The sequence below is a fragment of the Nipponia nippon genome, unplaced genomic scaffold (assembly GCF_047370975.1).
Source record: "Nipponia nippon isolate SJK-2023a ecotype South Korea unplaced genomic scaffold, ASM4737097v1 scaffold_4, whole genome shotgun sequence".
NCBI lineage: Eukaryota > Metazoa > Chordata > Aves > Pelecaniformes > Threskiornithidae > Nipponia > Nipponia nippon.
Window position 1 is genome coordinate 112,754,082 of NW_028262358.1, and position 26,889 is coordinate 112,780,970.

Below are 26,889 nucleotides of genomic sequence, written 5' to 3' on the forward strand. Positions count from 1 at the left end.
TACACATCTTCAATCTGCAGCAAGGGGGTTATTAACCTAAAGAGAGGATGTGGTTCTGGTTCCAGGTGTAAATATGATGAATAACATCACTCCCATGTAACCTCCAGAAGAGAAGCTGGAGTTGCCTATGACCTTTAGGAACAGATTCAAGGAGACAGACTGGCCTACCTGGTTTTCACCTTGTCCTTCCAAACTCAGCCCCATGCCAGCTGTTCTGACAAGTCCCAGTGCAGTAATTTTTGTTATCATTGCTTTTGCAGTCGTATATTTCAGGCCTATAAACGTTCTCTTTGCTTCTATGAAACTACTGTTTCATTAAACTGATAAATCTTTCCTAGGAAATGCAACTGAGGATGGAAACACCAATTTTTAATGGTGCATAATTGATAGCAAAGCAACTAAAATACATATGACAAAAGGCATAGAATAAAGCTTGAGAGCTTTCTCCCTTAAAATGTCAAAAGTTCAAATAATCACTTAACAGTTGAAAGGTTCTAGAGAGTCACCAAAATATATATAGGAAATATAAATAAAAATGTACAAAAACCTAATGTAAATTGTTAAATAAAAAAATAAAGAGGTAAGTATTAAATTTCCTTGTTTCTGCTCTAAAGATTCAAATTAGATTAAACTTCAAAACACAGTTCAATTTCATTATGAAAATCAGATTGTCTGCCTTAATGACTTCTTTGTATTGCCTGTGGTGAGGTGCTGAGCAGCTCTATCTCCCATAGCTAGCCAAAAAAAACCCAAACCACCAATCTGATCACTGTCTACAAAAGCTTTATGGACACGTAAAGGATATGTAAAGGCACAGAAGAGAACCAGGACTGAAAGTCTTCATCCACGGGTGGGTCAACATCTTTCTTCATTATGGACCCGTAAAAAAAGAAAACATACTAAAAACATCCGAGTTCCTCTTAACAAAAAAACCCAACCAGCCTGTTGTAACATATATATAATTCAAACAGGCAGAAAAACAGTCTGTAATTCACAGTCTCAGTTGCAATAGATAACAGAAGTATCCTATGTTGGAACAAAGATCTGTAGCCATGCTGAGGATCAGTACAAAGGGCTAATAAGGATATCTCTGTGAGCAAGTGAACATATGTGAAATGTTGTACAAAAAGTGCTTTAACTCTTAAAACAGATAGATCCTTCTTATCCCATCAAATGTGTGACACATATCATTTATTTTATTAATTTTGAGCTGTATTTCTTCCATCCTGCATTCTTCATATTTCATTTTATTTACTCCTTGTGCTAGTGAAGCAGTAAAAACTTTCTTAAGTCAAAAAAAAAAAAAAAACCCTAAGTAACAGAAACATTTACTTTCTCTGAAGATAATTCTAAGCCACGGGTTATTTCCAGCCTACAAGGAGCCGATAAAAAATACTGTATTAGGGAAGACAGCAGGATATAAGCAATGGAATTTAAAGTGAAGGAATAGACTGGTAACAAGTCAACTGCCTGCTACCTTGTATGCAACAAATGACCATTTTCAAAACCCAACATGTTATTCAGCTAATGTAAATCATTGGTTTGGACCAAGAAACATATTCCAATTAGGAACTATCACATGGGGTTTTACAACCACTCTCTAATTCTTTTTTTAATATTACTCATCAAAACAAAAAAAAGATTTAACATTTTTGAAGAAAGAGCATGCCCACAACTAATGTTATCTTGTCTTTTCTATGGGTGAATATGGAGAGAAAATGGGCCAATGCTGGAAGTTATGTTCAGCCAGTAATGAAGCCATGCAATTCACACATACTCAGCAAATATTCAAGTTATGCTTCCCGCAGAAAACACAATCCACTAAATTCGCAGACTTTAGTAAAAATGGTGCAAAAATGGACCTCAAAAACTATTCTAAGCTGACAGCTCTCAGATGTTTTCTCTTATTAAAGATACTCAGTGGCAGGGAATCTACAATCTTCCCAGGAGATTTATTCCAGTACTACATTATGCTTACAGTTCAAATATTTTTCCAAATGTGTAAACTGATTTTTTTCTTGCTGTAACTCAAACAGATTACTTCTTGTCTTATCTGCCCTGAACCTGTACGAAAGGTCACCTCTTCTTTACAACAAAATTGTGTAACTCTGGACAGTAATCGTGTCCCTGTTAAATATCTCTTAAGTCCAGTAAGCATTCACAGTCTCAATGATTTTTATATGTCATGTTGTCTCAACCATCTCCTGTTGATCTGTATCTTTCCTGAGGTTCATTCAGTGCCCAGAAGAGAACAGAGCATTCCTGTGAGAGGCTCTCCAGTACTAGACAGTGCAGTCTTATCGCTTTACAGATCCATATCTGTAGTTGGTTGTTCCCGCTAAATTACAATACCTTGTGTTGTCTTGAAGAGCTTCATATTGTTTCCATATCATATCTCCAATCTGTTAAGACCTGCTGAATTCTAATCCTTCCATCAAAATAATTTAATTCTGTCCTGGTTTCACGTAGTCTGAAACAGCAATAATTCAAGTGGTTAATAAAAGTTTTTAATAACACCAAATCCAGATGCCTTACATTTCCATTTTGAAAGAAAATCAGTGAAAACTACTCTCTCTGTATATTTGTATAACCACTTTTGCACCCATGCTACAGTACTCTTCTCAAGAACATGTCTCAATAGCTTGTTTATAAGTAAGCTGGGTGAAACAGTGCTAAAAACCTTTCTGAAGCTAAGATATATGATATCTACAATTTATTTCTGTAGAGAGATCTCTTACCTTCCAAAATTATAGAGGAAATTGAAGGTAAGTGTCTGGTTTATAAACCCTTTCTCCTTTTCCCTTTCCTATCTCTTCAAAGATGCACACTGTATTTGCCTGGTTTTAGCCTTCTGGTATTTCATATACCTTTCAGAAATTATCAGTGAGAACTCTTCTGAAATTGCCTCAGCCAGTGCTTTACAAATCCTAAGATGAAAGTGTTCTCCAAGGTCCTAATTATTTTGTTATGGTCAATATGAGAAATTACCCTTTAAGAAAAAAAACCAACAAAAAAACCAGTTTATGTCCCAGTTCTGTATCACTACATTCCAGGACAGATGGGCTTAATTCTTACTTTGTGACAGTTAGGTACTGATCGTAACAGCATGTCAGGACCACAGTGGCTCATACAGAACTCTCCACTTGCAATTTAGGCTACACAGAAAATATGATGGAAGACAGGAAAAACTCAGAGAAAAAAATTGTGTTAAATGAAATGTTGCATTCATAAAATTGTATCTTGTTCTATTCCAAACCTGGTAGCAGAACTGAATAAGCACATTTTAAACCACATATTGTTTAATTTTCAACATTTCATTTTCTGTTCATCTGAATCACAGACTTTGCTCTATAAAACAAATAGTTCCATGATCACAGGAGTTGATGAAGCCTGGTATGTCTCAATTCATGCCTGTTGTTGACTGATGATGCGATTGTATCTTTTCTCGAAATTGGGAATATTTAAAAGGGCTATCTCGCATGCGAATTCTCTACTGCTCACCATCAAAGAAGTTCACGCTGCAGTCTCTGCAGCAGACAAGATTCTTTGATATTTTTTCCTCCTCCTGCCCACAGTTTTCACATTATTTTTATGACTTCAGGAATTCTTTTCCAGCTAAAAGTCTAAATCAGATCATCTTGCTGTCAATAACTAAAAAGAGAACCAGAGAGAGTGAATCCTGCAATAAAATGTCTTAAGTCAGGTGAGATGATCCCACCTTTAGACTACACTTAAAAAGGACCAGAATAGTTTAATATTTTTCTGAACGATCCTTAGTTTTTCTCCCTTAATCATCAAGTGTGGTTTAACAGGAAAAGTCTTCCTGACACAAAACTTGAAGACAGCTAAAAAGTAAAAAAATCACATCCTAGCAGGTATTTTTTTTTTTCTTGCCCTAGTTTTCACCTTCAGTGTCAGGAAACATAGAGAGAGAAAGAAAAGATGTGGACACCTGAGGACTTGTCAGCTCAAGATCTTCAAATTAAATTCGATCAGTTCCTTCTGTGAGTTAATAATGTGGACTGTGGGAAATACCAGGAACAAAGTTTTGCAGACAGAGGTAACCCTGGGATAACACAGCAGTGAATTAGCACTGCAAGACAGGGGATAACATAGCAGTGAGTTAGCAGAACAAGACAAGACATTCAGCAGATTTTGGTAGTGAGTACAAGATTTGGAAACGCAAGACAGAAAGTTAGAAAATTAGCCATTTGCAGGATATCATGTGCAGAAGGAAAACTCAGATTTGTGTTCACGGGAAATAGGATCTCTGCTTGATTATCCCAGAAACAGAAACTCAGCAGAAAAGTACATGCATAATCAAAATAGGGAACTAATATGGAACCCACTTTTTGCTGAGCTTAAAAAAAAAAAAAAAAAAAAAGAAAAGGAAAAAAAGAAAATTCACAATTAAGTAGTGAAATACATAATTTGTGCTGCCTACAAGATGAATCTAAAGTGATTATGGATTATCTCTGCTGACTGGACCTTCTTATCAAAACATCCCAATTAAAAAGTAAATTATCTTATTCTTTTTAAGTGACTAATAAAACAGCCTTTTTACATTTAAGAAAATTATTCTTGCCTTTTACCTGTTAAGGGCTTGTCTTCACCTAACAGTTCTTTTGCAGCAACTGCGAATGTGATTTTTAGAGCAGAGTTGCTACACTACACTACTTCCTCCTGCAAAGACATCCAACACCTAAAAGTCTTTTTATGAAATACATTAGTTTACTTTAAAAGTGGAGGAAGCTAGCTCACATTTAGCGTGGAGTAAGAAGGTGCATATACACAAGGAAATAAAAAAAATAAGCCTTCATTCTTATGCTCTGAGGATGGCAGGGTAGAGGTGAACCTGTTTCCACCCAAATGAGGGGGCCACGCAGAGACTGTCGATGGGAATTGCCCCTCACCTCTGCAAACTGCTAAATCATGACCACTCGTTGTTTGGGACATTTTTGATTTACACTGGCCAAAAACATACTAGGGACCATGACAACAGTTTACCAATATGATCACACACCAGTGCTCAAGGTCTGTTCCCTGATCATGCTTGGTTTACTGCCACAGAGCCAGGCAGAGCCTGATGGGGAGTTAATGCAGACTAGCTGGAAACCATGATTGCATAGCCTACCTTAGTGAACACTAATTTCTCTTTTAAACAAGCCTCAGGCAGGGAATGAAGACCAAAATCTGTTTTACAGGAGATAAGTAACACTGGTGAATTTTCTGACTGAGAATCTATGATAAAATTGACTAATGACACAGAACAAAACCTGAGTGTTACATTCAAAACTGACAAAGCTTGAAATCAAAACGTCGCTTTGACATGTCTTTGTTCTGACTAGGTCTGAAGGCTTTAATAATTTAGTCATGTAAAATGACTTTATTAATATTTAAGCTCAAATATGGGTAGGCATGTAGAAAATAACATTAAAGCTATGGGTGTTTTTTTTTCCTTTATTTCCTTTTTAGTCATGTTTTACAGCTGTAAATATGGATAGAGACATTACATTTTATATTTATATCCTGCCTGGCATACTGGAGAAAGCCTAAATGACATCATCTACATGCTATATCATATAAACAGCTGTTGGTTACTCTTAAAGTGTGACTGCTCAAATCCATGTGCATATACACATGCACAGACAGAGGATTGATATTTCCTTATCACACTCATATTAACTTTCTCTAGATGCAACATCAAGAGAAATTCTACAAATTCCTTAACCTCTGAAATGAGACATGTTTATTCTTTAGCTTAATTATAATCTAGGGATTTTTTTTTCTTGAGAGGTAATTTAAAAACAAAAACATTCATAAGAGCTAATTAGTGTTTCTTTCACTGATTTCCATCTCTTTGTTCAGACACACATGCAATTCCCAATCACAGGCACTCTCTTTGCATCAGCCTCTGCAAGACTGGCTTTCAATCACACAGACAGCTAGGCAACAGAGCTAGATTTATTTTCTTTTTTTCAAAGTCTAATTCAGAAACATATCCTTTTCCCTGAGAGTAGGAAGAAGGCAGTCACACTGATCTTAAATGCACCTGTTAGTTGAAGTCACACTGAAGTGGACTAATTGGCAAAGATAACTGTTAAGCAACATTAGAAATTTATTGTTTCTGCAGACTGGCTAATAACAGGTTGGTTGGTTTTTTTTGGGGGGAAGGGTTGTGGGTGTTTGGTGTTTTTTTTTTTCATAAAATACAAGGGAGGAAGGCAAATTATGCTCGAAAATAATGCTACTAAAACTTTTATGTATTTAATCCTTAATCCAGGACTGAATCAATATAATTTTTATTATATAACATCTTAAAATGAAAAGGGAATATTTGGGGTGGGATGGATGTGATCATCCAAATTAGCCACATCTGTTCCAGGAAATAAAAGGGTGAGGGCACGGGCCCAAGCACTGACATGCAATTGTCCGTACTGTTTGACATTCAGCGAGCTCCATGCCACAACATTAGTGCAGGCTCCCCCCAGTGCCTGGGCATAGTTTGGGGGTTAGCTGAGCCCCAAGAGACACTTTTTATGCAGCCATCCTCTTTTGGGGGTGTAAGAGAATTCAGCTGAGGGGATATGTTCTGTGTCACACCAGTTGGCCTCAGGCCAGAGAACAGCCCCTGTCTCATTTTATTTATCAGTCTGGCTGTAGCTGCTAGTTTGTAGAGGAAAACAGGAGAAAATGTGATTGATAGTGGGATTCCTTCATGTTTCTTCCTTGGGACACAGAAAAGGCTTGATTTCTTCAACAGAGGTAAACAAACCTGGAACTAGACCTAAGAGAAGCTTCTTTGGGAAAGTCAGGACGATTGAACCATGTGCTTTATATGTTATACCACAGCACACAACTAAAATTTTCCTTTTAGATCGCCACATCCCACATGCGTTGTCTCAAGAGCACTTTGTCTTTCTGTTTACTTCACACTCAGAAAACAGCTATGAAACTGTATTTAATCTTAAATCAGCCGAGTCTTACCTTGAAAGTTTCTTTCCTGACATGGTCTGGTAAATCCAAAGAAATTCAAATGTTCATGCCACCACAAAAGGCATGGAGAGGGTGAAGTTTTTCTTCTGAGCCACTGAACTTGCAAGGGTACAAAGGCAATTTGCTGTATTCTGTAAAGATGATGAGACATTACCATAGCAGTAATACTGTAAAACTACTAACACTTTAAAAAGCAGAACAGCTCATCTACCCGTGAACGAGGTATTAAAACAATGTTCATAGTTGCAAAGTAAGATAAGGATTGGCATTTGAAGGAGAAAGTGCCACTGAATGCAAGAGCTCTGCACCACACCTGGGTCGGCAGGATCAGGCCCCGGGTCCTGACAGTCACCGGACACAAGAAGTTGTCCTGCTGCCACCTGCAGATGAGCAGACGGCATGGCAAAGTCTGCAGCTACTGCGAGAGGTATTAAGAGCTCTGCAAAAACGTGTAGGAGCTGTATCCATGGGACCAGGACTTCCTGACATGTGAATGACCCCAGCATTTTCTCGGTGGAGGAAAAGCACAGGCGATAAAGAGCAGAAGTGTCAAGAACCAGTTGAATCTGAAGATTCATTTTTAGATATGTAGGCTTTTATGTCAAGGTCACCAGCTCAAACCCAGCTAACGGCAGGTCATGGGTCTACAGAGGCTCTTGTAGGTATTCGTGAGAGGTGAGGCTTCCCCAGCTCCAACCGGTGAAATACTGATATTTTCAAAGTGAAACACATTTTGCCATCCTTTTACAGACCCCGTGGGCTTTAAGGGTGACATCATGAAGTACACATTTATGTATAAATGCATTGGAGATTTTTTTACACAGCTGGCATCAGATATCTTATATACTAAATTTGACTCAGAAACAAAAAATAGGAAAGCTTAAGTAAAGCTCATCCTGAACAACAGTAACTTTGAAGCTGAGCACAGGCAGCTTAATTTGCAATAGCAAAGCTTTATGATGGAAGTCCACAAGGAAATAGGAGATATGCAAACACGGTGGTGTGTGCACTGTTGCGGAAGATGAGAATTACACAGCCTTAAGCTGCACGTGAAATTTGTCCTGGACTGCAGAAGGGCCCTTTCATTAACTTGCACAGTGAAATGTTAAATAATGTCTGTAATTTTTTTACAAACATTTTAGACTCTTGTGGTGGGTTGACCCTGGCTGGACACCAGGTGCCCACCAAAGCCTCTCTATGACTCCCCCTCCTCAGCTGGACAGGGGAGAGAAAATATGATGAAAGGCTCATGGGTCAAGATAAGGACAGGGAGAGATCACTCACCAATTACTGTTAAGGGCAAAACAGACTGCTCTTAAGAAAATTAATTTAATTTATTGCCAATCAAGTCAGAGCAGGATAATGAGAAATAAAACTAAATCTTAAAACTCTTTCCCCCACCCCTCCATTCTTCCTGGGCCCAATTTCACTCCTGAATTCTCCGAATTCTTGACCTCCTCCCTCCGAGCAGCGCAGGGGGATGGGGAATGGGGGTTGCGGTCAGTTCATCACATGCCTCTGCCGCTCCTTCCTCCACAGGGGGAGGGCTCCTCACACTCTTATCCTCCTCCAGCATGGGGTCCCTCCCACAGGAGACAGTCCTCCATGAACTTCTCCAACGTGAGTCCTTCCCACAGGCTGCAGTTCTTCATGAACTGTTCCAGCATGGGTCCCTTCCATGGGGTGCAGTCCTTCAGGAATAGACTGGTCCAGCACAGGTCCCCCGCGAGGTCACAAGTCCTGCCAGCAAACCTGCTCCAGTGTGGGCTCCTCTCTCCATGGGTCACAGGTCCTGCCAGAAGCCTGCTGTGGTGTGGGCTTCCCACGGGTCACAACCTCCTTTGGGTATCCACCTGCTCTATTGTGGGGTCCTCCATGGGCTGCAGGTGGATATCTGCTCCACCGTGGACCTCCGTGGGCTGCAGAGGGACGGCCTGCCTCACCAGGGTCTTCACCATGGGCTGCAGGGGAATCTCTGCTCCAGCACCTGGAGCACCTCCTCCCCCTCCTTCTTCACTGACCTTGGTGTCTGCAGAGTTGCTCCTCTCACATATTCTCATTCCTCTCTCCAGCTGCAATTGTACAGGTTTTTTTTCCCCTTCTGTGGTGGTGCATTCTCCGCACACACACACACACACCCTTTCTTCTTGTGCACCTGGCAGAGCATGGGAAGCGAAGCTGCTTTACAATTTCAGTAACTCCTGTCAAAACTTTGTGTAATGAGTTTGACAGTTAAGCGTCCCTTGACCATATCAGAAACTCTTACATGGCTGAGGTGGGAGCAGCCCTGTGTGTACCAGGGAGGCAGCCCTAACAACTTTGGAACATATTTTTCATCTGTACCAGTCACCTCCTGACAGTCTTGGGGCTTATCTTATCTGAGTTGTAACTCAGGAGGATCTCTTCCAGCATCACTGGAATTTTTGAGAACTTTAGTAATTTCCAACATGTGTTGTGGAAGTAGAATGGAAATTTACTGATGTCTAAAGTCAATCATCTCGTGACCCTATAAACAGTGGTACCAATTGAGACCCTTTGAGCTCTCCTGGACTGCAGAGGCCTGTACCAGAATCTCCCTCTGAGTGGGACACCTCTCAGAGCAGCAAATTCTTTAAGTTTGCATATGGAGGCCTGACAACAGGACCTGGGCTGATCTCCGGTGCTCATTGCTCTTTGAGGTTCAACTTTCTCCCACTGAGACAGTCATTTGAAGTGAGTATTTCACTAAACCTGGGGGGAATTTTTATAGGTGCCTTTAACTGTATATATTGTGTGTGTGTAAATCGATTCAAATATTGTAGTAGACCTCATTTAATCACTTTGTAGATGCTAGATTAATTAATCATTAGTTATTGTTTAATTCTTGTGATTCTCTCTTTAACTGTGAGTAGACCTTAAACTGCTACTAGCTCTTTTCTTGGGTTTTTTTCTCCTTTATATAAATATTCCATTCATTTAATAAGTAATAGAGTGAACCTTGCCATTGAACTCTGTTAAATCACACTTTTATAGATTCCTATTAAAATCACTATTTGCAAATATCTTTGACAGTGATTCTTGGAGCGGCCTAACCACTCATCTGTGACACCTTCTTAAATATGTTATCCCAGAGGCGCTGCCACCGTCGCTGATGGGCTCGGCCTTGGCCAGTGGCGGGTCCATCTTGGAGCCGGCTGGCATTGGCTCTATTGGACACAGTGGAAGCTTCTAGCAGCTTCTCACAGAAGCCACCCCTGTAGCCCCCCTGCAACCAAAACCTTGTCACACAAACCCAATACTACTCTATATGTGAGGCTAGGTCAAATCTTACGGGTCGATAAAGAGTGACTGTGACTATATCAATGTATAGTAAGCCAGAAGGATGCAGTAAATCATAGAAGAAAACTGCCCCCAAATTTTCTTTAATCTTTAAACCTAAGATTGTGTTGGTGATTTTTTTTAAGTCTGATTTGTTTAGTAATGTACATACAGTAACAGAAGATATAGATCTCTCCTTAAGAAACATAACTGTATTTTTTGACAGCAAATTATTATATGGCTAAAAATTATTAATAGAAATGCTTGGAAAAATATTGTTGGAATGGAAAAAGGATATAATTTATAATTATATTTATAATTTAAGTGAAGATCTTTTATTGAATTTCTAGTGAAGAATACACATAAATTATTATTAGATGGAAATTTTACAAAACATGGCCAAGGAGCCAATATCACTAAAAGTCAGACTCAAAACCTAGAGCTTCAACAATTCAATTTTTTGTTAGTTCTAGTTAGCATGGCTTTCATCATCCATAAGTGAAACATTACCTGACTATCTAAGTTTCACTCCCTGCTGAATCACTTGATGGCAAAACCAAAGCAAAAACATTCAAAAATACCAGACAGAGGTGAAGATGCTTCTCTATCATCTCCCTCAAAGTGATACAAATTTTTAAAAGTTTCCTAAGTATCTAGCATCCACTTAACACATTTTACTATAAATAACCATGGGAATCTTCACCATCAATAAACATGATGTGGTTCTATGTGCTACAGCAATTCTTATTTGAGATATGTCTCTTCATCATCTCTCCTCTCCCAGTATATTGCTCTGGACTGAAAAAAATACATCCTAAAAACAAAGGAAAGCCTAGTGTCTGAAATTTCTTACTTTCTACATAAGATTTTTGTCAGGGAATAGTGAAACTAAAGGTATAAAATAATAAAGAGATAATAAAAACACAATAGCCCTCTTCAGAAGAACTGATGAGCACCTGTTGTTCTGTTTTATATATTCATGTACCTGCTTTTACGTTACACAGAAAAGATAAATGAAGAGTGTTTCTAACGTATCAAACACTGGTAAAAACAACCAAAAAAATAAATTTCTTTAAATCTTGTTTACAGTCAGTAAAGATTTGGCTAAGAAGTCACTTAGCCTCCAATGATAAATTCCCTAAGTTTCTGCTAGAATTAACAAGTATAATAGTTTAAATACAAATTTGTATTGAAAAATATATAATTTCTTAACAGCTTAGACAGTTTTTTTAACATTGTTATTTTTTAACTATTATGTGCCAAAACAATTAATGATCCATAATAAAGATAAAAAAAAAGTCAGATAATAAAGTTTATGCTATTTCATCTGGAAAACAATACCAATGCGGTTTTCTTTTTCCTATTGTTTCCTTTAAAATTGGAATTGTCCTATTTTAAAGCCAAATCTATCTCTAGTTCTCTTTGCTTCACAATTTACTCATATTCCATTTTCCATTGCTATAACTGAGAGATAAAACATGAAATTGAGTTTACGGAAAACACTGTTTTTTTAAGTCGGAGTATGGAAAGTTTCGTCATCTGTATATTTTTACAGCATTATCATAAATTTCATTTTATAACTCTATTTCCAATATTTTTCTCTGTCTTAGCATCACTGGCTGACTGCTAAATCCAAATTATCATGAACAAAGTTTGCCTTTTATTTCTCTTTCGAGCTGCATAGAGGTGCTTGGCTGTAGAAACTTCAAGTACATTCCTTACAGGAACTACGAAGTGTGGTGCTACAGATCTAGTGAAAAACTGTAACAGAGACTGGCCGGCAAGAAAGTCAAATAGATTCATCTTATGCCTTCAGTAGCACCATTTACTTAACACTGCAGCAGGAGGAGACAGACACATATCCCATTTTAGTCAAAATATTTGGATTATAATATGCCATGCTGCATGAAGATTTATATTTCTCAGATTTGGCAGAATCACAATTCCAAAGTCACATATTTAAAGAATGTCAATGCTGCACTCTTTGTATTTATATTTTAAAATTACCTAACTGTATTTTAAAGCACTTCTCATTTGTTATAGTACGTGCTACAAAAAGTGAAACCATCTGCTTATGAAATCAAGTATACATCTATTTTATGATTCTGTGTGACAAGAACAAACCACTCTTATTTTTCTCCATTTAATCTTCTTTCTGGCATTATTCCACAGCTCGCTTTCTCCTTCTCCTCACATTCTCCCACCTTCAGCTTTTATAACTTCAGTTTTCAAGTCCATGTTCTCTCTGGCTAGTTAGCCATCCACTTCTTCACTCTTTACTCTTTATAAATCTGGGAACGGATCTCCCATATACCAAAACAACAGACAGCTGAGCACTTTCTTTAGCAAGGTGTCTCCATCACTTACCTCTCTGTTGTGTTCTTTCTTTGGAGGAGAAGGTACAGGACCAGGCAAGGAGACTTAATTCAGCAGAGGAGACGGCAAAGAAGGAGTCAGGAGACATCAGTGGACTGGAAATCAAGAAACAAGCTTTGACAAATGCAGTTAAAATGTGTATTAAAACAGGCCATAGTCCAGTTTTGAGGTAAATTTACAGTCCCATAACATTTAAAAACCCTAATCCTAGGCTACAGTTCATCCTAGTCTGGATTCTGAAATTCCTGAATAACCTTAAATCAGAGATTAAAATATATCTTAATCCACCTCTAATATACAGCTTAAATTTAAGGCAATGTTTTTCACAATGAGAGTGGCTGAGCGGTAGGATACAATTCCCCGAAAGACTGTGGAATCATTGTTTCTGGAAATATTCATATCTCGGCTGGAGAAGGCCCCAAACAAGCTGACCCAGTTTTAGGAATGGCTCTCCTTTGAGCAGTGGGTTGAACTAGACAACCTCTGAAGGCATCCTCCAACCTGAATTATATTATAATTCTTTTATACCTGAGAGATGGTTAGGGAAGTGACCGTAGGCATATTTTTATTCTTATTTGATTCTGTTTGGAGACAGGGCAAGGAAGTTTGAATACATATTGCAAGGTTGTAGATTCTAAGCATCCAGCATCTAAATAGGATTGAGGACTACTTTTACTTCACTTGCCAAGAAGCCGGGCAATACATAACATAAGACATTGGAGCATGGAAGTGTCTTAATTCCTGGAACAGCAGTAAATCCAAACCAGAAACCCCAAACTTGATTACTTTTATCACAGATGGCTTTAGCACCTGAGGACTATAGAGATTTGTCAGCCTTTCTGTCTGAGACAGAACACACAAACTGAAGAGTCCAAACCAAATTAAATGCAACACGTCTTATCAAAATATGCAGTTAATTTCATGAAGGCATAGTTTCATAGCAGGTAAAGACCAAGTCAACAATGGTGTGAACAACTAAAGCTCTCTGAACTGCAGCTGTAGTAGTTTGAGCATTTAGTTGTTGAAGCCAACCTATGGAGCATGGTAAGATCAATTGTCTCATTTGCTTACTTGAAAGTGCATACAAGATGGTCAATTATAAAAGAGAAAAGTATCTTCTTTTTCCAAAGAGTTTTGGTCTTCCTCTTGTAAAGTTTCACTTGTAGAAGTCTATATTCATTTATTGAGAAAAAAAGATAGCGAAACAAAGTATGCTAGCTCTGAAATGTCACCTTCAGAATTAGATTATTAGAGCCTGTTTATTATTATCTTTTGTACTTATGGTGCTTACGGTTATTACTGACAGTTTTGAATTAGAGGGTGCAGTTGATTGAAATGAACTAATTCAATTTATAAATGCAGATTGCAGAAAAGAAATAGCTTATTTGAGGTCCAAATGTATTTTGTTCTACCTTAATTAGGAGAATATGTAAATCAAATGTGGGGAAAATAGTTTCCAATTTACCGTAAAAAGTAAACCCAGTAGTTTATAAGATCAGTCTTTAAAACAAGAAATGGACAATTTGAGAGTATTGTTCATTATTCAATACATATGTTTCTATATGTATCATGCAAATTCTCTGAAATTAGACTCAGAAAGGTCTGTTCATTTTCAACTGCTTGAGCAGCAGGAAAAAAAAAGCTAAATTAAGGGCAGTGTACATGACATGGGCAGGAATTACTTCGTTACAGTTTAATATTGATCTTTCAGGCAAATATTAATCCTCTTGGCACAAACCAGCCTAGTGGATTATTTCTCAGCAAGCAGTAAAAATCTTGCAGAGAAAAGAAATATTAGATCCTCTTAAATACTAGTAAATGACATTGTTTATAGGATGATTGCCTGCTTCACTGACATAAGAGTCTTTGAAAGGAGAGAACATGAGAAGTCTGAGCTAACAAATCAGGCTGTACGTGCAGAATATGTAAGAGATTTATATCCTTTGGGATGGGAAGAAGGAGGAAACATTTCATGTATGCTAACTAACTCGTGAATTACACCCAGTCCTTGCCATGACTATTGTGACAGATTCAACCTCCATTAATATATCTGTGACCAGAAGGAGATCTACTTATGCTAACAGAAATAAAGCAGATGCTGGCTAGAAACAGAAGATTATGTTCTAGAAGCAGCATTAAGTTAGACTGTATCATACTTTCAGTTTCTTTCCTATTTCACTATAGTCTGTATAGATGAATACTATTAAACTGGGCTTAATTCCTTAAAGTCTCATGGGAGTGGGAATTACATTGTGCTTGAGCCAAATTCGTTGACTGGTGAAGGCTTTTTTAGTAGCAAACGTTTTACTTCATTTCAAACAACATCACAAATACAAAAAGAGAACTCAACACAGATATCCTAGTTTCATGAAGAAAATTCTTCACTGAATTCATAAAGAAAAAGAAAGCAATACTAAACAGAGTCTTGTTCCACTGTGGGCAGGGGGTGGGATGGTTTGGTTTTGGAAACCGTTCCTTTCCTTTCCTGTTGTCTGAATTTACTTCTGGATATCTTCAGCCAAGGTGTATTCATTTTTTGTTCTTTTAGTCAAATTGGTTTGCCTTAACGTTCTATAGGAAAAGTGTCTTTAAAAGGTGCAAAACTAATGAAGCCTACTGTTGACTGCTAAACATAAAATTTAGCAGCATCTTCCATTTAAGGTTTTTAATTTCTAGGTTTTTTTTTCAGAATTTGTCTGACGGACTCCATGTTTAGTTAGCATCTCTGAAAGCTTCTGAAGAACAAGAGGGAAGATGATCTAACTTGTTAGTGTAAGATGAAAATAGAATTCTGATATGCATTCAGAAAACAAACAAAAACAAAAAAAAACCAAAACCCAACCAACCAACCAAACAAACCAGACTGTGCCTCAGAGTTAATAGACTAAACAAACTTATCCAATATAACCTATTGAATGAAAGATCCCTATCTGCACAAGAGAGAAAACTATCTTAATGGCCTTGACAGAGTTTCTCTTGTCTTCTACCCACAGAAGACAAATCTCTACAGTCCAAGCACAAGAGGACAGAGTTATGATTTGAGTATGGGTGCAGCAATCTGCAAAGTAACACTCTAAACTGCTTTTTGAGGGAGCTTTTACCACCCTAATGCAGAAGCTATTGAGACCTCAGGCTGCATCAGGAGCTGGGTAAGGTTGTGCCTCCAGCTCAGGAAGGAGAGCGCTATTCCCTTTCATCAACCTGGCACACGTGGTACATAGTATTAAGTAGTAAAACAGATTTCCCGAAATAAAAAGATCCATGACGTGAAATTCAGTCTTTGAAAAGGATTAAGAAATGGCAGTGACCCTGAGTTGCCATAGTCAGGCATCACTATTTCAAACCATGCTGCCTGGAAGCTAGAAGCCCTTTCCTTTCTCCAGTGAGCCGAGTCACCTTTACCGATTTGGTTCACTTCACCCTGACATTGCTAGAAGTGAGGAGCAGGCAAGCTAAGGTTCATGAGAAAGACTGAATAAATGCAAAGAAACATAGATTCTGGAAATATTCAGCTCTTTCTACTGAAGTTCATACTGAAAACCATACTTTTGCTGGTATTACCAAAGGCTTTGTGACCTCCTTTGAAGTAGTGTTTGTGATTTGGTTATGGCATTTTGGGACCAGATGCAACTGGAAGTCTATGGCCAAAGAAAGGAAAAAGTATAACTGTTCTATGGCATGTCTAAGTTGTCTTCAGCAGATTCTTTTTTAATTGAATAACATTTTTTTTCAAAGCAATAGCAAGGATGAATATCCTGCATGTGTGTGCACGCATCTCATTGACAAAGGAAATAGCTTGCTCCTGAAGCCCAAAACTTTCCCAGTCACATAGAAGCTAAGACAGTAAAACAATTTTTTTAAATAAAATGACAAGCAATGACCATAGCTACTAAATAATTACTACAGGCAGATGATAGCCATGAGAATAAGGAAGCATTCCAATTATCCTAGCTTGTTATAGGAGAATCTCAGAAGTAACACAGAGTATGCTAGATTAAAAATTATGTTTCCTGCCTGGCATTATTATCAAGAAATGCAAGGTGTACAGCATTCCCCGACAGCCAGAGGTTATTAGAAGCCTGCTAAGCTGTAAAAACCCTTTGGAATTCACACTTTCTCCCTTTGCCTTAAAGGAAACACATACCACGACTTCCAGGGCAAGAGGTAAGGTTGGTCGTCGTCCCCCAGGGACACTGGGAGGGGAAGTGAAGAGGCACCAGAGTGAATAGAGCAGGAGAAAGTTAATTTTGCACATTCTGGGACTTCACAATGCCAATATATGCTCTTCTAAATATACATTTCAAAAATGCACCCGAGTCTGACATTCCCAATGCTTTGAAACACAGTAAAAGCAGGACTAAAGCCATCCAGTAGCAATGCCTGAATGAAGAAAGCATGTCACATATGGATCCCTGATAAGGAGGTAGGCAGAGCTGAGACGTATTGCAGAAAAGTGCACTCTTGGCTTGGGAAAAGTGAGGAAGGAGTGAAGCTTGCTGGGGCTCTGCAGAACTTCTCTGGCAGTATGGGGCTTGCTTGCATTGCAGAGCTGCTTTGTGCTCACAGTTTTCAAAAATTCATGTTTTCATACACAATGCAGTCCATGGCTGTTACATGAGTGGCTATATTTGTCATCATGTCTGCTGAGCACAGTTAAATGTGCCATTCTCCATTATGTTGTCATCTTCAGGTAGGTTCAGGTCAACTAACACAATTGAAATCCACAGTTTTGTGTGGGAAGACAAAAGCATACTCTGAAACCACCAAACTGGAACAAAAACAAGAATAAGGAACTTTATTTTTCAACTGCTTTTGGCAGCCATGAATCATTAGTTTTGCCCTACAATGACATTAAAAAAATCACATGCTTGGGAAGGTGCATGAATTGGCAGCCATAGATTGTACCCAGCCCCAAAGTCATGGCTTCCCTGTGCCTCCTCTGGGGAAATGGTGATGTATTGAGAAAGGCAGAAAACATTCAACCATCTGGGGAAGTTCAACAACATTGCACTGGAGTGTGCTTTTACAGTAGTGGCAAACTTCTCCTGTAGTAATCATCTATCCCATTTTATTTGTTTTAGATCTTTCCATTTAAGATTAAACTCAGAAATAAACCTACCAAATTTACCTCTGAAACAGGTAAGCCTAGGGTATAGCCTCCATTGCCCATGGTTCTTTAACATATCCTCATTTTATCAGCAAGTTTAGTTTTATTCTTTGATATTATTCTTGCTAAAAGAACATAACCAAAATAGAAATAAGCATTGCAATGGATACATGAGACAAGAAGAAAGCCACTATTCTGCCATCACATTGATTCCTTCAGAATGAAATCTTTAATGATATGTGTGTATAAGCTATAATAAAGAACTATTTTAATGCAAGATTACCTAGTACAACATAGGTTTCAATTTGTACAAGTCCTGCTGTCACAGAATGATGCCATTATTTGCAGTATAAATTGTTTACTTCTGAAATGCTCAGTATGAAATATTTCAGATTCCTTGCTAGTTAACATTTTGGGGAAAAAACTGCTATATTTCTAGTTTTGCTGGCAATCTTCCTTTATTTTAGTAATTTATGACAATATTAGAGGTTTAAGATTTCTACCTTTTCTTCTCCAGCTGATTCAGGTATGAGGATCTAGTTCTGCTGCATTTCACAGATGAATTGGAACCATATCATTCTAAAAAAGTATGAGACCTCCCGGGAGGTTCCAAGTGAAACATGCTCTGAAAATAAAAACTCACAACAGTATTAAGATTGTGTGCTTAACAGATCAAAATTCAGTTTAAGTAACCAGGTAAAGGGAAACTGTATTTATAACACTCTCTTTGAATACTGGCTCCAATTAAAAAGAAAAACAAATTATTGGCTTAATTTTTTATATTCCTGCATCATTCATATTGATTTGATATGCTAACCTACTTAATATCTGTAGCAAGGGCAAGTTTGCAGGAAGAGAACATTTGAGAAATCAATTTTGTTAAAAAAAAAAAAAAAGAAAAGAAAGGAAAATATCTAGTAAGATTCAAAATATCGATGTCAGATTAAGAATAAAAAAGCTCACCACTGCTTGCAGAATCCTTAAAAACAGTTTTTTTCAGAAATTTGCAGATTAAGAATTATTAATAGAAATTATTGAATACTCATGTGCAAACAAATTGAAAATAACTGCGAAGTGGAATTAATTGGCTACAAGTATTTAATAAATATTTTTTCAAGTCTACCCTAACCAAAAGTTTAAAGATGAAACAAATAATTACAATAAAAATACTTAGATCTTACTGTACTTCTCATCCACAGTTCTTAAAGTATTTGAAAAGATGCTTTTTGACAGCTTCAATTTACCAAGCAACTTGCTAGAACCAAGACCTTGAATTTAATTTGCTTGAGTCTAAATAATGCCTACACAGATATGCTATCACACATTTGATATATATTATATTGTTTATTATTGATCCACAAAATTGAATATCATCATTTTACAAGGGAGCCAATATTATTATTATTATTATTATTAATTATATGGAACACAACAGCACTAGACAAGCAAAGGGGAGGAGGACACCAACTACTTTTCCTTCCAAACTCTCATCTCCTCTGATGCTGCATTTTAAATGCCATCTACTCTGTCATTTTTCCAATACTGCCAAAAATAGTTTCTTTAGCATGAAAAGACTTTGCTTGAATCCAAATAAAATCGTAATAGTCACACTAATTGTCTTTACTGAAGTGCTTTTCATACAGAAAAAGGACATTTTACTTTATTTTCAGGAGGCTTATACAGATTTAGTTAAGTACATATATGCAATGGATAATACAATTTCCTTCCAACCACAGAATAAGCTTCCAAAAGCAGAATCCTCATGTTTTTCTTTCTTATTTTTCTTTAATGCTTCTAAGGTTTTTAAAAGCATAACACTAGTTTTGAGGGTACTGTGAAGACGTTTCTCACCTCAGAAATGAACAAATTGCACACAGAAGTAACAAAGATCTATCACACAGCTAGTTACCATTACAGATTAAAACACAGACCAAGAAGATCAAGGGTTTATCTATTCTGGTAGGTCTATATCCTTCCTCTACCTGAACTCTAACCATTTCCCAGTTTTGATTCAGGTAGCAGGGTATAGCACCATGATCTGATTAAAACACCCCACTAAAAGTCTGATACATTACTGAAGGAACAGCAGAAATGTTCAAAGTGCTTGCACACCCAATCTGAAAGAGAGTCCAGCTAGCCTGGAGTGTGAGCTGGCCAGTTCAATGTCTATCTGCACCTGGATGAGAATGCATCTGCCTGCAGATATGACTGTGATGGTATTGTCCTTGGTAGCTATACAATAGATGAAAGGTGTCAGCAAGAGGACAGAAAATGGTTGTTTGCACCTAGGTCTCATCACCAGCTTACAGAATGGTTGAAGCTGGAAGGGACCTCTGGAGGTCATCTTGCCCAAGGCCCCTGCCCAGGGAGGGTCACCTAAAGCCCATTGCCCAGGACCATGTCTGAATGGCTTTTGAATATATCCAAGGATGGGGATGCCACCACCCTCCTGGGCAACCTGTCCCAGTCCTCCGTCACCCTTACAGTGAAAAACTGTTTCCTGATGTTCAAATGGACCCTTCTGTGTTTCAGTTTATGCCCATTGCCTCTGGTCCTGTCACTAGGCACCACTGAGAAGAGCCTGGCTCCGTCTTCTTCGCACTCTCACTTCGGGTATTTATACACATGGAAAAGATCCCCCTGAGCCTTCTCTTTGTCGCCCTTCGTTGGACTCTCTCCTCTATGTCCTTATCTCTCTTGTACTGGGGAGCCCATAACTGGACACAGTGTTTCAGGTGTGGCCTCACCAGTGCTGAGTAGAGGGGAAGGGTCACCTCCCTCAGCCTACTGGCAGCACTCCTCCTAATGCAGCCCAGGATACCATTTGCCGCCTTTGCTGCAAGGCACATTGCTGGCTCATGTTCAACCTGGTGTCCACCAGGGCCCCCAGGTCCTTTTCTGCAAAGTTGCTTTCCAGATAGTCAGCCTCCATCTGGCATACAGCAAGTGGCAACAATTCCCAGCTCTCATTTCTAGGAGTTCCTACTTAAAAATAAACAAACAGACAAGGAGGGGATTATCTGTACATGCCATCTCATGAATTTTGCAAACAGGTATTTAAATACTTAGGAAAGGTAAAGGAGATAAAATGACAACACAACACCACAGCAAACTGGAAATCCAAAATAATTCAAGAGGCAAAGACAATTAATCACATGATATTGACCACTTCAGACCAAGTCCACCTCCTATTCCTGGTAATGTTTACTGACATAACAATGTGGATTTCCTCAACTCAGTTTGTTACCCTAAAGAGGATGTCCCTATGAAACCTACCCCAGCCTAAATAACAATGCTGATGCTTGGTAAGAGGGCCAAGTTAGGAGAAGCATTCAAGGCTTCAGATCCTGATGCAGATGGGTCTGCTGCTGTGCTCTCTCACCCAGCTTGTTCTGCAGCCATCTGTTTTGATCTGCTGTGCCTCCTCTCACAGAATCCCAGCAACAGTTTTAATTCTTTTATAAAGCATGAAATTACCTACAAGATTCACACAGTAAATGCCAGAAAAAGCAGCTTTCTAGATAGACTCTGCTTTCTTTTGAAACAATCCTTATCTTTCTTGCCTGTGTGGTCTTCCCTCCAATGCTCCTGCCTTGCTAGTCAGGCACGTTTAAGCAAACTAGCTGTGTTTTAAAAGCTTTTCCTTCCCAACATGTTTATAACTATTACAGCTCTCTCGCCTTTACAACACAGCTATCTTTAACAGAAATACACTCAAATATTATAAACCAGACATGCAAATCAAACTGGTTGTATCTTCTCACTCCCATACAGATGCCAGTATAGTGCTTCTAACCCCTGTGCCTCTGTCCCTGCAGAGGTCTCAGGAGCGGAGGAAAAGCAGCGCTCCTCTGCTGTCAGGTTTTCGGGCAGGTGAATCATTTAATCCTGTCGTGGTTTAACCCCAGCTGGCAACTAAACACCACACAGCCGCTCGCTCATTCCACCCCCTGGTGGGATGGGGGAGAGAATCGGAAGAGTAAAAGTGAGAAAACTCATGGGTTGAGATAAAGACAGTTTAATAGGTAAACCAAAAGCCGCACACGCAAGGAAAGCAAAGCAAAGCAAGGAATTCATTCACTACTTCCCATCGGCAGGCAGGTGTTCAGCCATCCTCAGGAAAGCAGGGCTCCATCACGCGTAATGGTTACTTGGGAAGACAAACGCCATGACTCCGAACGTCTCCCTCTTCCTCCTTCTTCCCTCAGCTTATATACTGAGCATGATGTCATATGGTATGGAATAGCCCTTTGGCCAGTCTGGGCCAGCTGTCCTGGCTGTGCCCCCTCCCAGCTTCTTGTGCACTGGGCAGAGCATGGGAAGCTAAAAAGTCCTTGACCAGTGTAAACTCTACTCAGCAAGAACCAAAACATCAGCATGTTATCAACATTATTCTCATCCTAAATCCAAAACACAGCACTATACCAGCTACTAAGAAGAAAATTAACTCTATCCCAGCTGAAACCAGGACAAATCTGTCCTTGCAATTACATCTTTCTTCTCCTTTCTTTTGTCTATTTAACCTCTGGATCAATGATTGCTTTTTGTGACTTACAAGACACACGTTACACAATGTGTCTGGACCTCAAGTATATGAAAGAAAATGAGCTAGGGCTTTCATTATTCCACCCTGCTCACTTTCTCAGGGATGGCTTATGATGCTTACAACTCTGCTCTCCCATTACGGTCAGAGGTTTTTCCTGCAGGATAGTCTTACTGGGTGACTGCACGGTCACGGTTGTGAAGAACAAAATAGAATTCAGCCTCAAGGGACAGAAAAGCCTTTTCTAAATAGCCCTCCAATATGGGGGGGTCTCCATGGCCAGACATAATGGCATTAGTCTGACGCTACAGGATTGCTGCTCTAGCAAAGAAAAGGGCTATTTCTACTAAATATTAACAAATGTATGTCTTGTAGTTATGGTAGCAGTAGTCTTTTTCTGTGTCTTACCTCACATCCCAAAATAAATCTTATATTCTAGACTTCTCTCAGTTATAAAACTGTAATAACACAGCCTGATTTTAGTGAGCAGTGAAATCTCTAAATGGAAACAAGTATGTAAATAAATCGCATGAGTACAGGTAACCTGAAAGCATGATCGTTTTTATTTCATCTGAAAATCATAGCAAGTAGACAAAATAATTTAAAAAGTAGCTTTGAAAACTGTCCATATAAATTAATATAGGAGAGAGATTGTTCTTGAACAATGAACATCATTACCTGACTTTACATGTGAGTAACAGTGCCTGGTAGTGTAGAATGATGTCTATATGCCTAGATCTACACCTACACAGAGAAAGGCACTGAGTCTAAGATGACATTAAATTAGATTTAGGATCCAGAGGAAAGAATTTTGGAGATTGGCTTATCTGACAAGATGTTACCAGTCACTCCTTGCATTTACTGCAGAAACTTGTATCTGAGCTTTACTAAAGGTTTGTAATCTGAGAGAAGACGAATAAAAATGTTAAATGGTTAAAGAAATCACCTTTTTCTAAATATCTGGTTAGTTATATCTACTGTTAAAAACAAAATCTGCACGACTAAGCCAAACTCTTTGAAGTATTGATATTTCCACCCTTCTCTGCAAAAATAAAGTCTCTTCAGCACTCCCTGTTCTCTGCTTAGAAGAGTCCTATCCCCAACAACCAAATCACCTCATAGTCTTCTTTTACAGAGCCTTCAGCTACTTAAGTCTCTCACCATAAGACATTTTTTGTAGTTATGAATCAGTTCCATGTTCTCCCAAATTTTATTGTGTTTGTGAAGACCTAAGTGACAAATCCACTTACTCAGCAATGCCAGACAAAAATCACCTTCTTATCCTACTATCCTTATCCAGCACCCAAGGATCAAGTTAACCTTTTCCACCACAGCACATTGCACTGCAAGGTCTTGCCAATATGCTAATGAACTGCTGTCCCTTCATCAGCACTTCTTTCTAAGAACACCACCTTTTAGCATGACTTTATAGGTGGGGTTTAGCTCTAGGTTATGACACTCAAACATTGCTCTATACATAGACATTTATGTATGCAAGCTAGAATCATGATTCAGTTCGAGATTAAGATATCTACCTTTAGATGCAAGCACACAGATGTGCACAACAGCACTAGAAAGTTGATTCAGCAAGTATCACGTTTACTGAGATATAAAAGTCAGATTCTCAAAAGACTTTTAAAATTTGAGACAATATTTTCAAATACTTTTTTCTGGAAATAGAAATGCGGCACTGGATTTATCTGAAAAATCCCTCCAAACAAATGACTGATGATGGAGATGTCTTGCCTCTAAACTTACTTTTAAAGATACTATTCAAAGTAGTCTGTCGTAAAACATTTTTCACAGCCTAGAAGGAGGAAGGCATTGATTCCACCAGGTGACTCCACCAGTCAGAGTACTGCCACCACTTCACTGTTGGATTAAGGTTGGGGAGAAACTCTGTTTTGTGAATCAAATGCTTCATTTCAATTGTTGCTCTTAGAAGTGCCTGAGGAAAACTGGAAACACTTCATCTAGTGAAAAAGTTGAACATTTCATGTGACAAAACATGTTACTAGAAACTTGAAAAATGGAAGACTTCTAAATATATGTCAGGTTTGTTATATCCATAGCAAATATATATTCTAACTATGTAGAAGAAAGCACTGCTGCCTTGCTTGACTTTATTCCATGTAATCAACTCCTTAGCCCTGGAAACAGGAACTTCCAGCCAAATGATTCTTTGTTCAAATTATTCATGGAAGACTGAGTTTGCCTAACACTTACTTTGTCTCCTTTCACGCTGCTATTTTAAGACATTTGTGGCTGTCCCAGATTGTTGCTGGCTGACAGAATTAGTGCCCTCGAGGGAAGATGAACAATTCCAATTTTACAACCATTTTTGGCTAAAGCATCAGACCAGGGCACTGCTTTTTTTTCCAGAAACAAGACTTTTAGTTTTAAATCATTCACAGAACTGCTGGCTTGCCTCCAGGATTTTCTTTTCTTCACCTTCTTTGATTTGTGAGAAAGAATGGATCACCAAGAGGATCCCCTGGATATTCCTTTTGCAAGATCCCTGAATTCATATAATTAGTTCCAGCATAAGATTTTTTTTCTTACTACAGAAGGCAACTTAAGCTTACAAACGTCCCTTGCACAATTTCACCTGCACTACACTTAAGACAAACGTGGGATACAACAGTAAATCAGATTCTTGCTGCATAATTTTCCACTGGGTTCTCTTTATAGGGAATAGACTTTCTCTTCTTGCTCTTCCAAGACAATATTTACTTAGATATGTCTGTGCCTGGTCAACTTCACAGAAATATCAGTGATGCTTTTTTAGATAGTCTCAGCAGTAGTTTGGAATGGTGTCAGAGGTTTGGGGTTTTTTATTATTATGCATATATTGTGGATTCAAAATATGAACAGTGCAAAATTTATTCATATACTGTGTGTGGTAGAGTAATGCTGACCTTTTATTGAAGAGCAATGTGCTTAGTGGCAATTAAATCCATTTTAAGTCTTGAGACCCAGATCTTATCCAGATCCAGACTGGACCTTATAACACTTTAAATGGGCTCATTCCCAGCCTGAGTGTGTTGAGGGTGTTGTCCCACCCTGCTCCTTCTGACTTTGTTTATCAGCCAAGCACGCCGGGTGCTATTGCTAATAAATACAAATAAGGAGTAAATGGTACATGTGCAGTGCACATCTCCAATTGCATTTTTTTTCCTCCTGCAAAAGAATCCTTGGGACTGACTTATTTTCTCTGTCTATCCTGCCTACCTTGAATTATTTCCTTGTGGCACAGACAGCAGCAGATGATGTATTTGTGCATAAAGCCAGTATAATGGACCTTCAGGCTTTGCTAGCACCTCCCACCACAGCCACAGTCAGGTAATTAATAAGAAGTCCCTGCAAGCCTGTCTTATGTGGTAGAACTAAAGGGGAGCTTTTGGGCACCACAGCCTCATTTACATGTAGCTTATACTTCATCATAAAAGAAGAAATCTGATTCTCTTAAACCTTTCTGAACCGGTAAATTTAAACTGCTGACAGCAAAAGTAATTGCTATGTGTAGATTAAACCCAACTGTTTGTAAAGTTCGACTCCATTTCCCAGCTCCACTTTCCACAACGTAAGCACTGCTGCAGATCTACATTGCGTTGCATAGATGGTTTCTCCAAAAAACACAACAAAAAAACCTACTCATTGTTATATGTTTCTGGTGCCAAGACATACAGAAGGTTTATATGCCACTATGGAAAGGTTAGACTGAAGTAAGGCTGTTTCTCAGGTAATAAAACCATCTTTTATTTCACCTTCTCTTTCACAAGGGTAGCTGTTACCCTGAAACTCACTAGGTGTTCAATGGACAATAAAAAGGAACTTTCTTTCCAGAAGCATCAGCACGTCTAACTAGTTTGTTAAACTAAGCACGTTTCTCGCAACTATTCTTGACTTCCCTAACAACCTGTCCAAATTCATGTAAATCACGGCCACAGCAATCTGATGAGAAATGTAGCTGCTAGCTCTGCATTCAGAAGAGCCGAGACAGGTTATTCCCCTGCATGGGACACAGCCCTGTGCTCAGGGACAGGCAGGCTCTAGTCTCAGATATTAAACGCTCTGGTTTTAAAAGCACTCCTGTCAAGATAGCACATACTTTTATAAATCTAATCCTAATCCAAGTCTGAAATCAAGTGTCATGGTGTCATGGTTTAACCCCAGCCAGCAACTAAGCATCACACAGCTGCTCGCTCACCCTTCCCCCTCCCGGTGTGATGAGGGAGAGAATCAGAGGGGTAAAAGTGAGAAAACTCATGGGTTGAGATAAGAACAGTTTAATAATTAAAATATAATAGTACTAGTACTAGTACTAGTACTAGTACTAGTACTAGTAATAGTAATAGTAATAGTAATAGTAATAGTAATAGTAATAGTAATAAAAAAAGTGTAGGGAAAAGGAAAACAACAAAGAGAGAAACAAAACCCAGCAAAAAGAAGTGATGCAACTGTTCACCACCTGCTGACCAATGCCAAGCCAGTCCCCAAGCAGCAATCACTGCACCCTGGCCAGCTCCCCCCAGTTTATATACTGAGCATGACATCATATAGTATGTAA

The 26,889-nt window shown here is 38.6% G+C and overlaps 1 long non-coding RNA gene across 1 annotated transcript; it reads right to left on the reverse strand.

Moving 5' to 3' along the window:
- Positions 1-916: 916 nt before the first annotated feature.
- LOC148053470 (uncharacterized) lies at positions 917-18,443 on the reverse strand. Its single transcript, XR_015708618.1, has 4 exons — positions 18,280-18,443; positions 12,661-12,764; positions 6,988-7,127; positions 917-2,470 (listed from the first exon to the last, which is right to left on the reverse strand). It is a non-coding gene; the product is annotated as an uncharacterized LOC148053470 (long non-coding RNA).
- Positions 18,444-26,889: the final 8,446 nt, after the last annotated feature.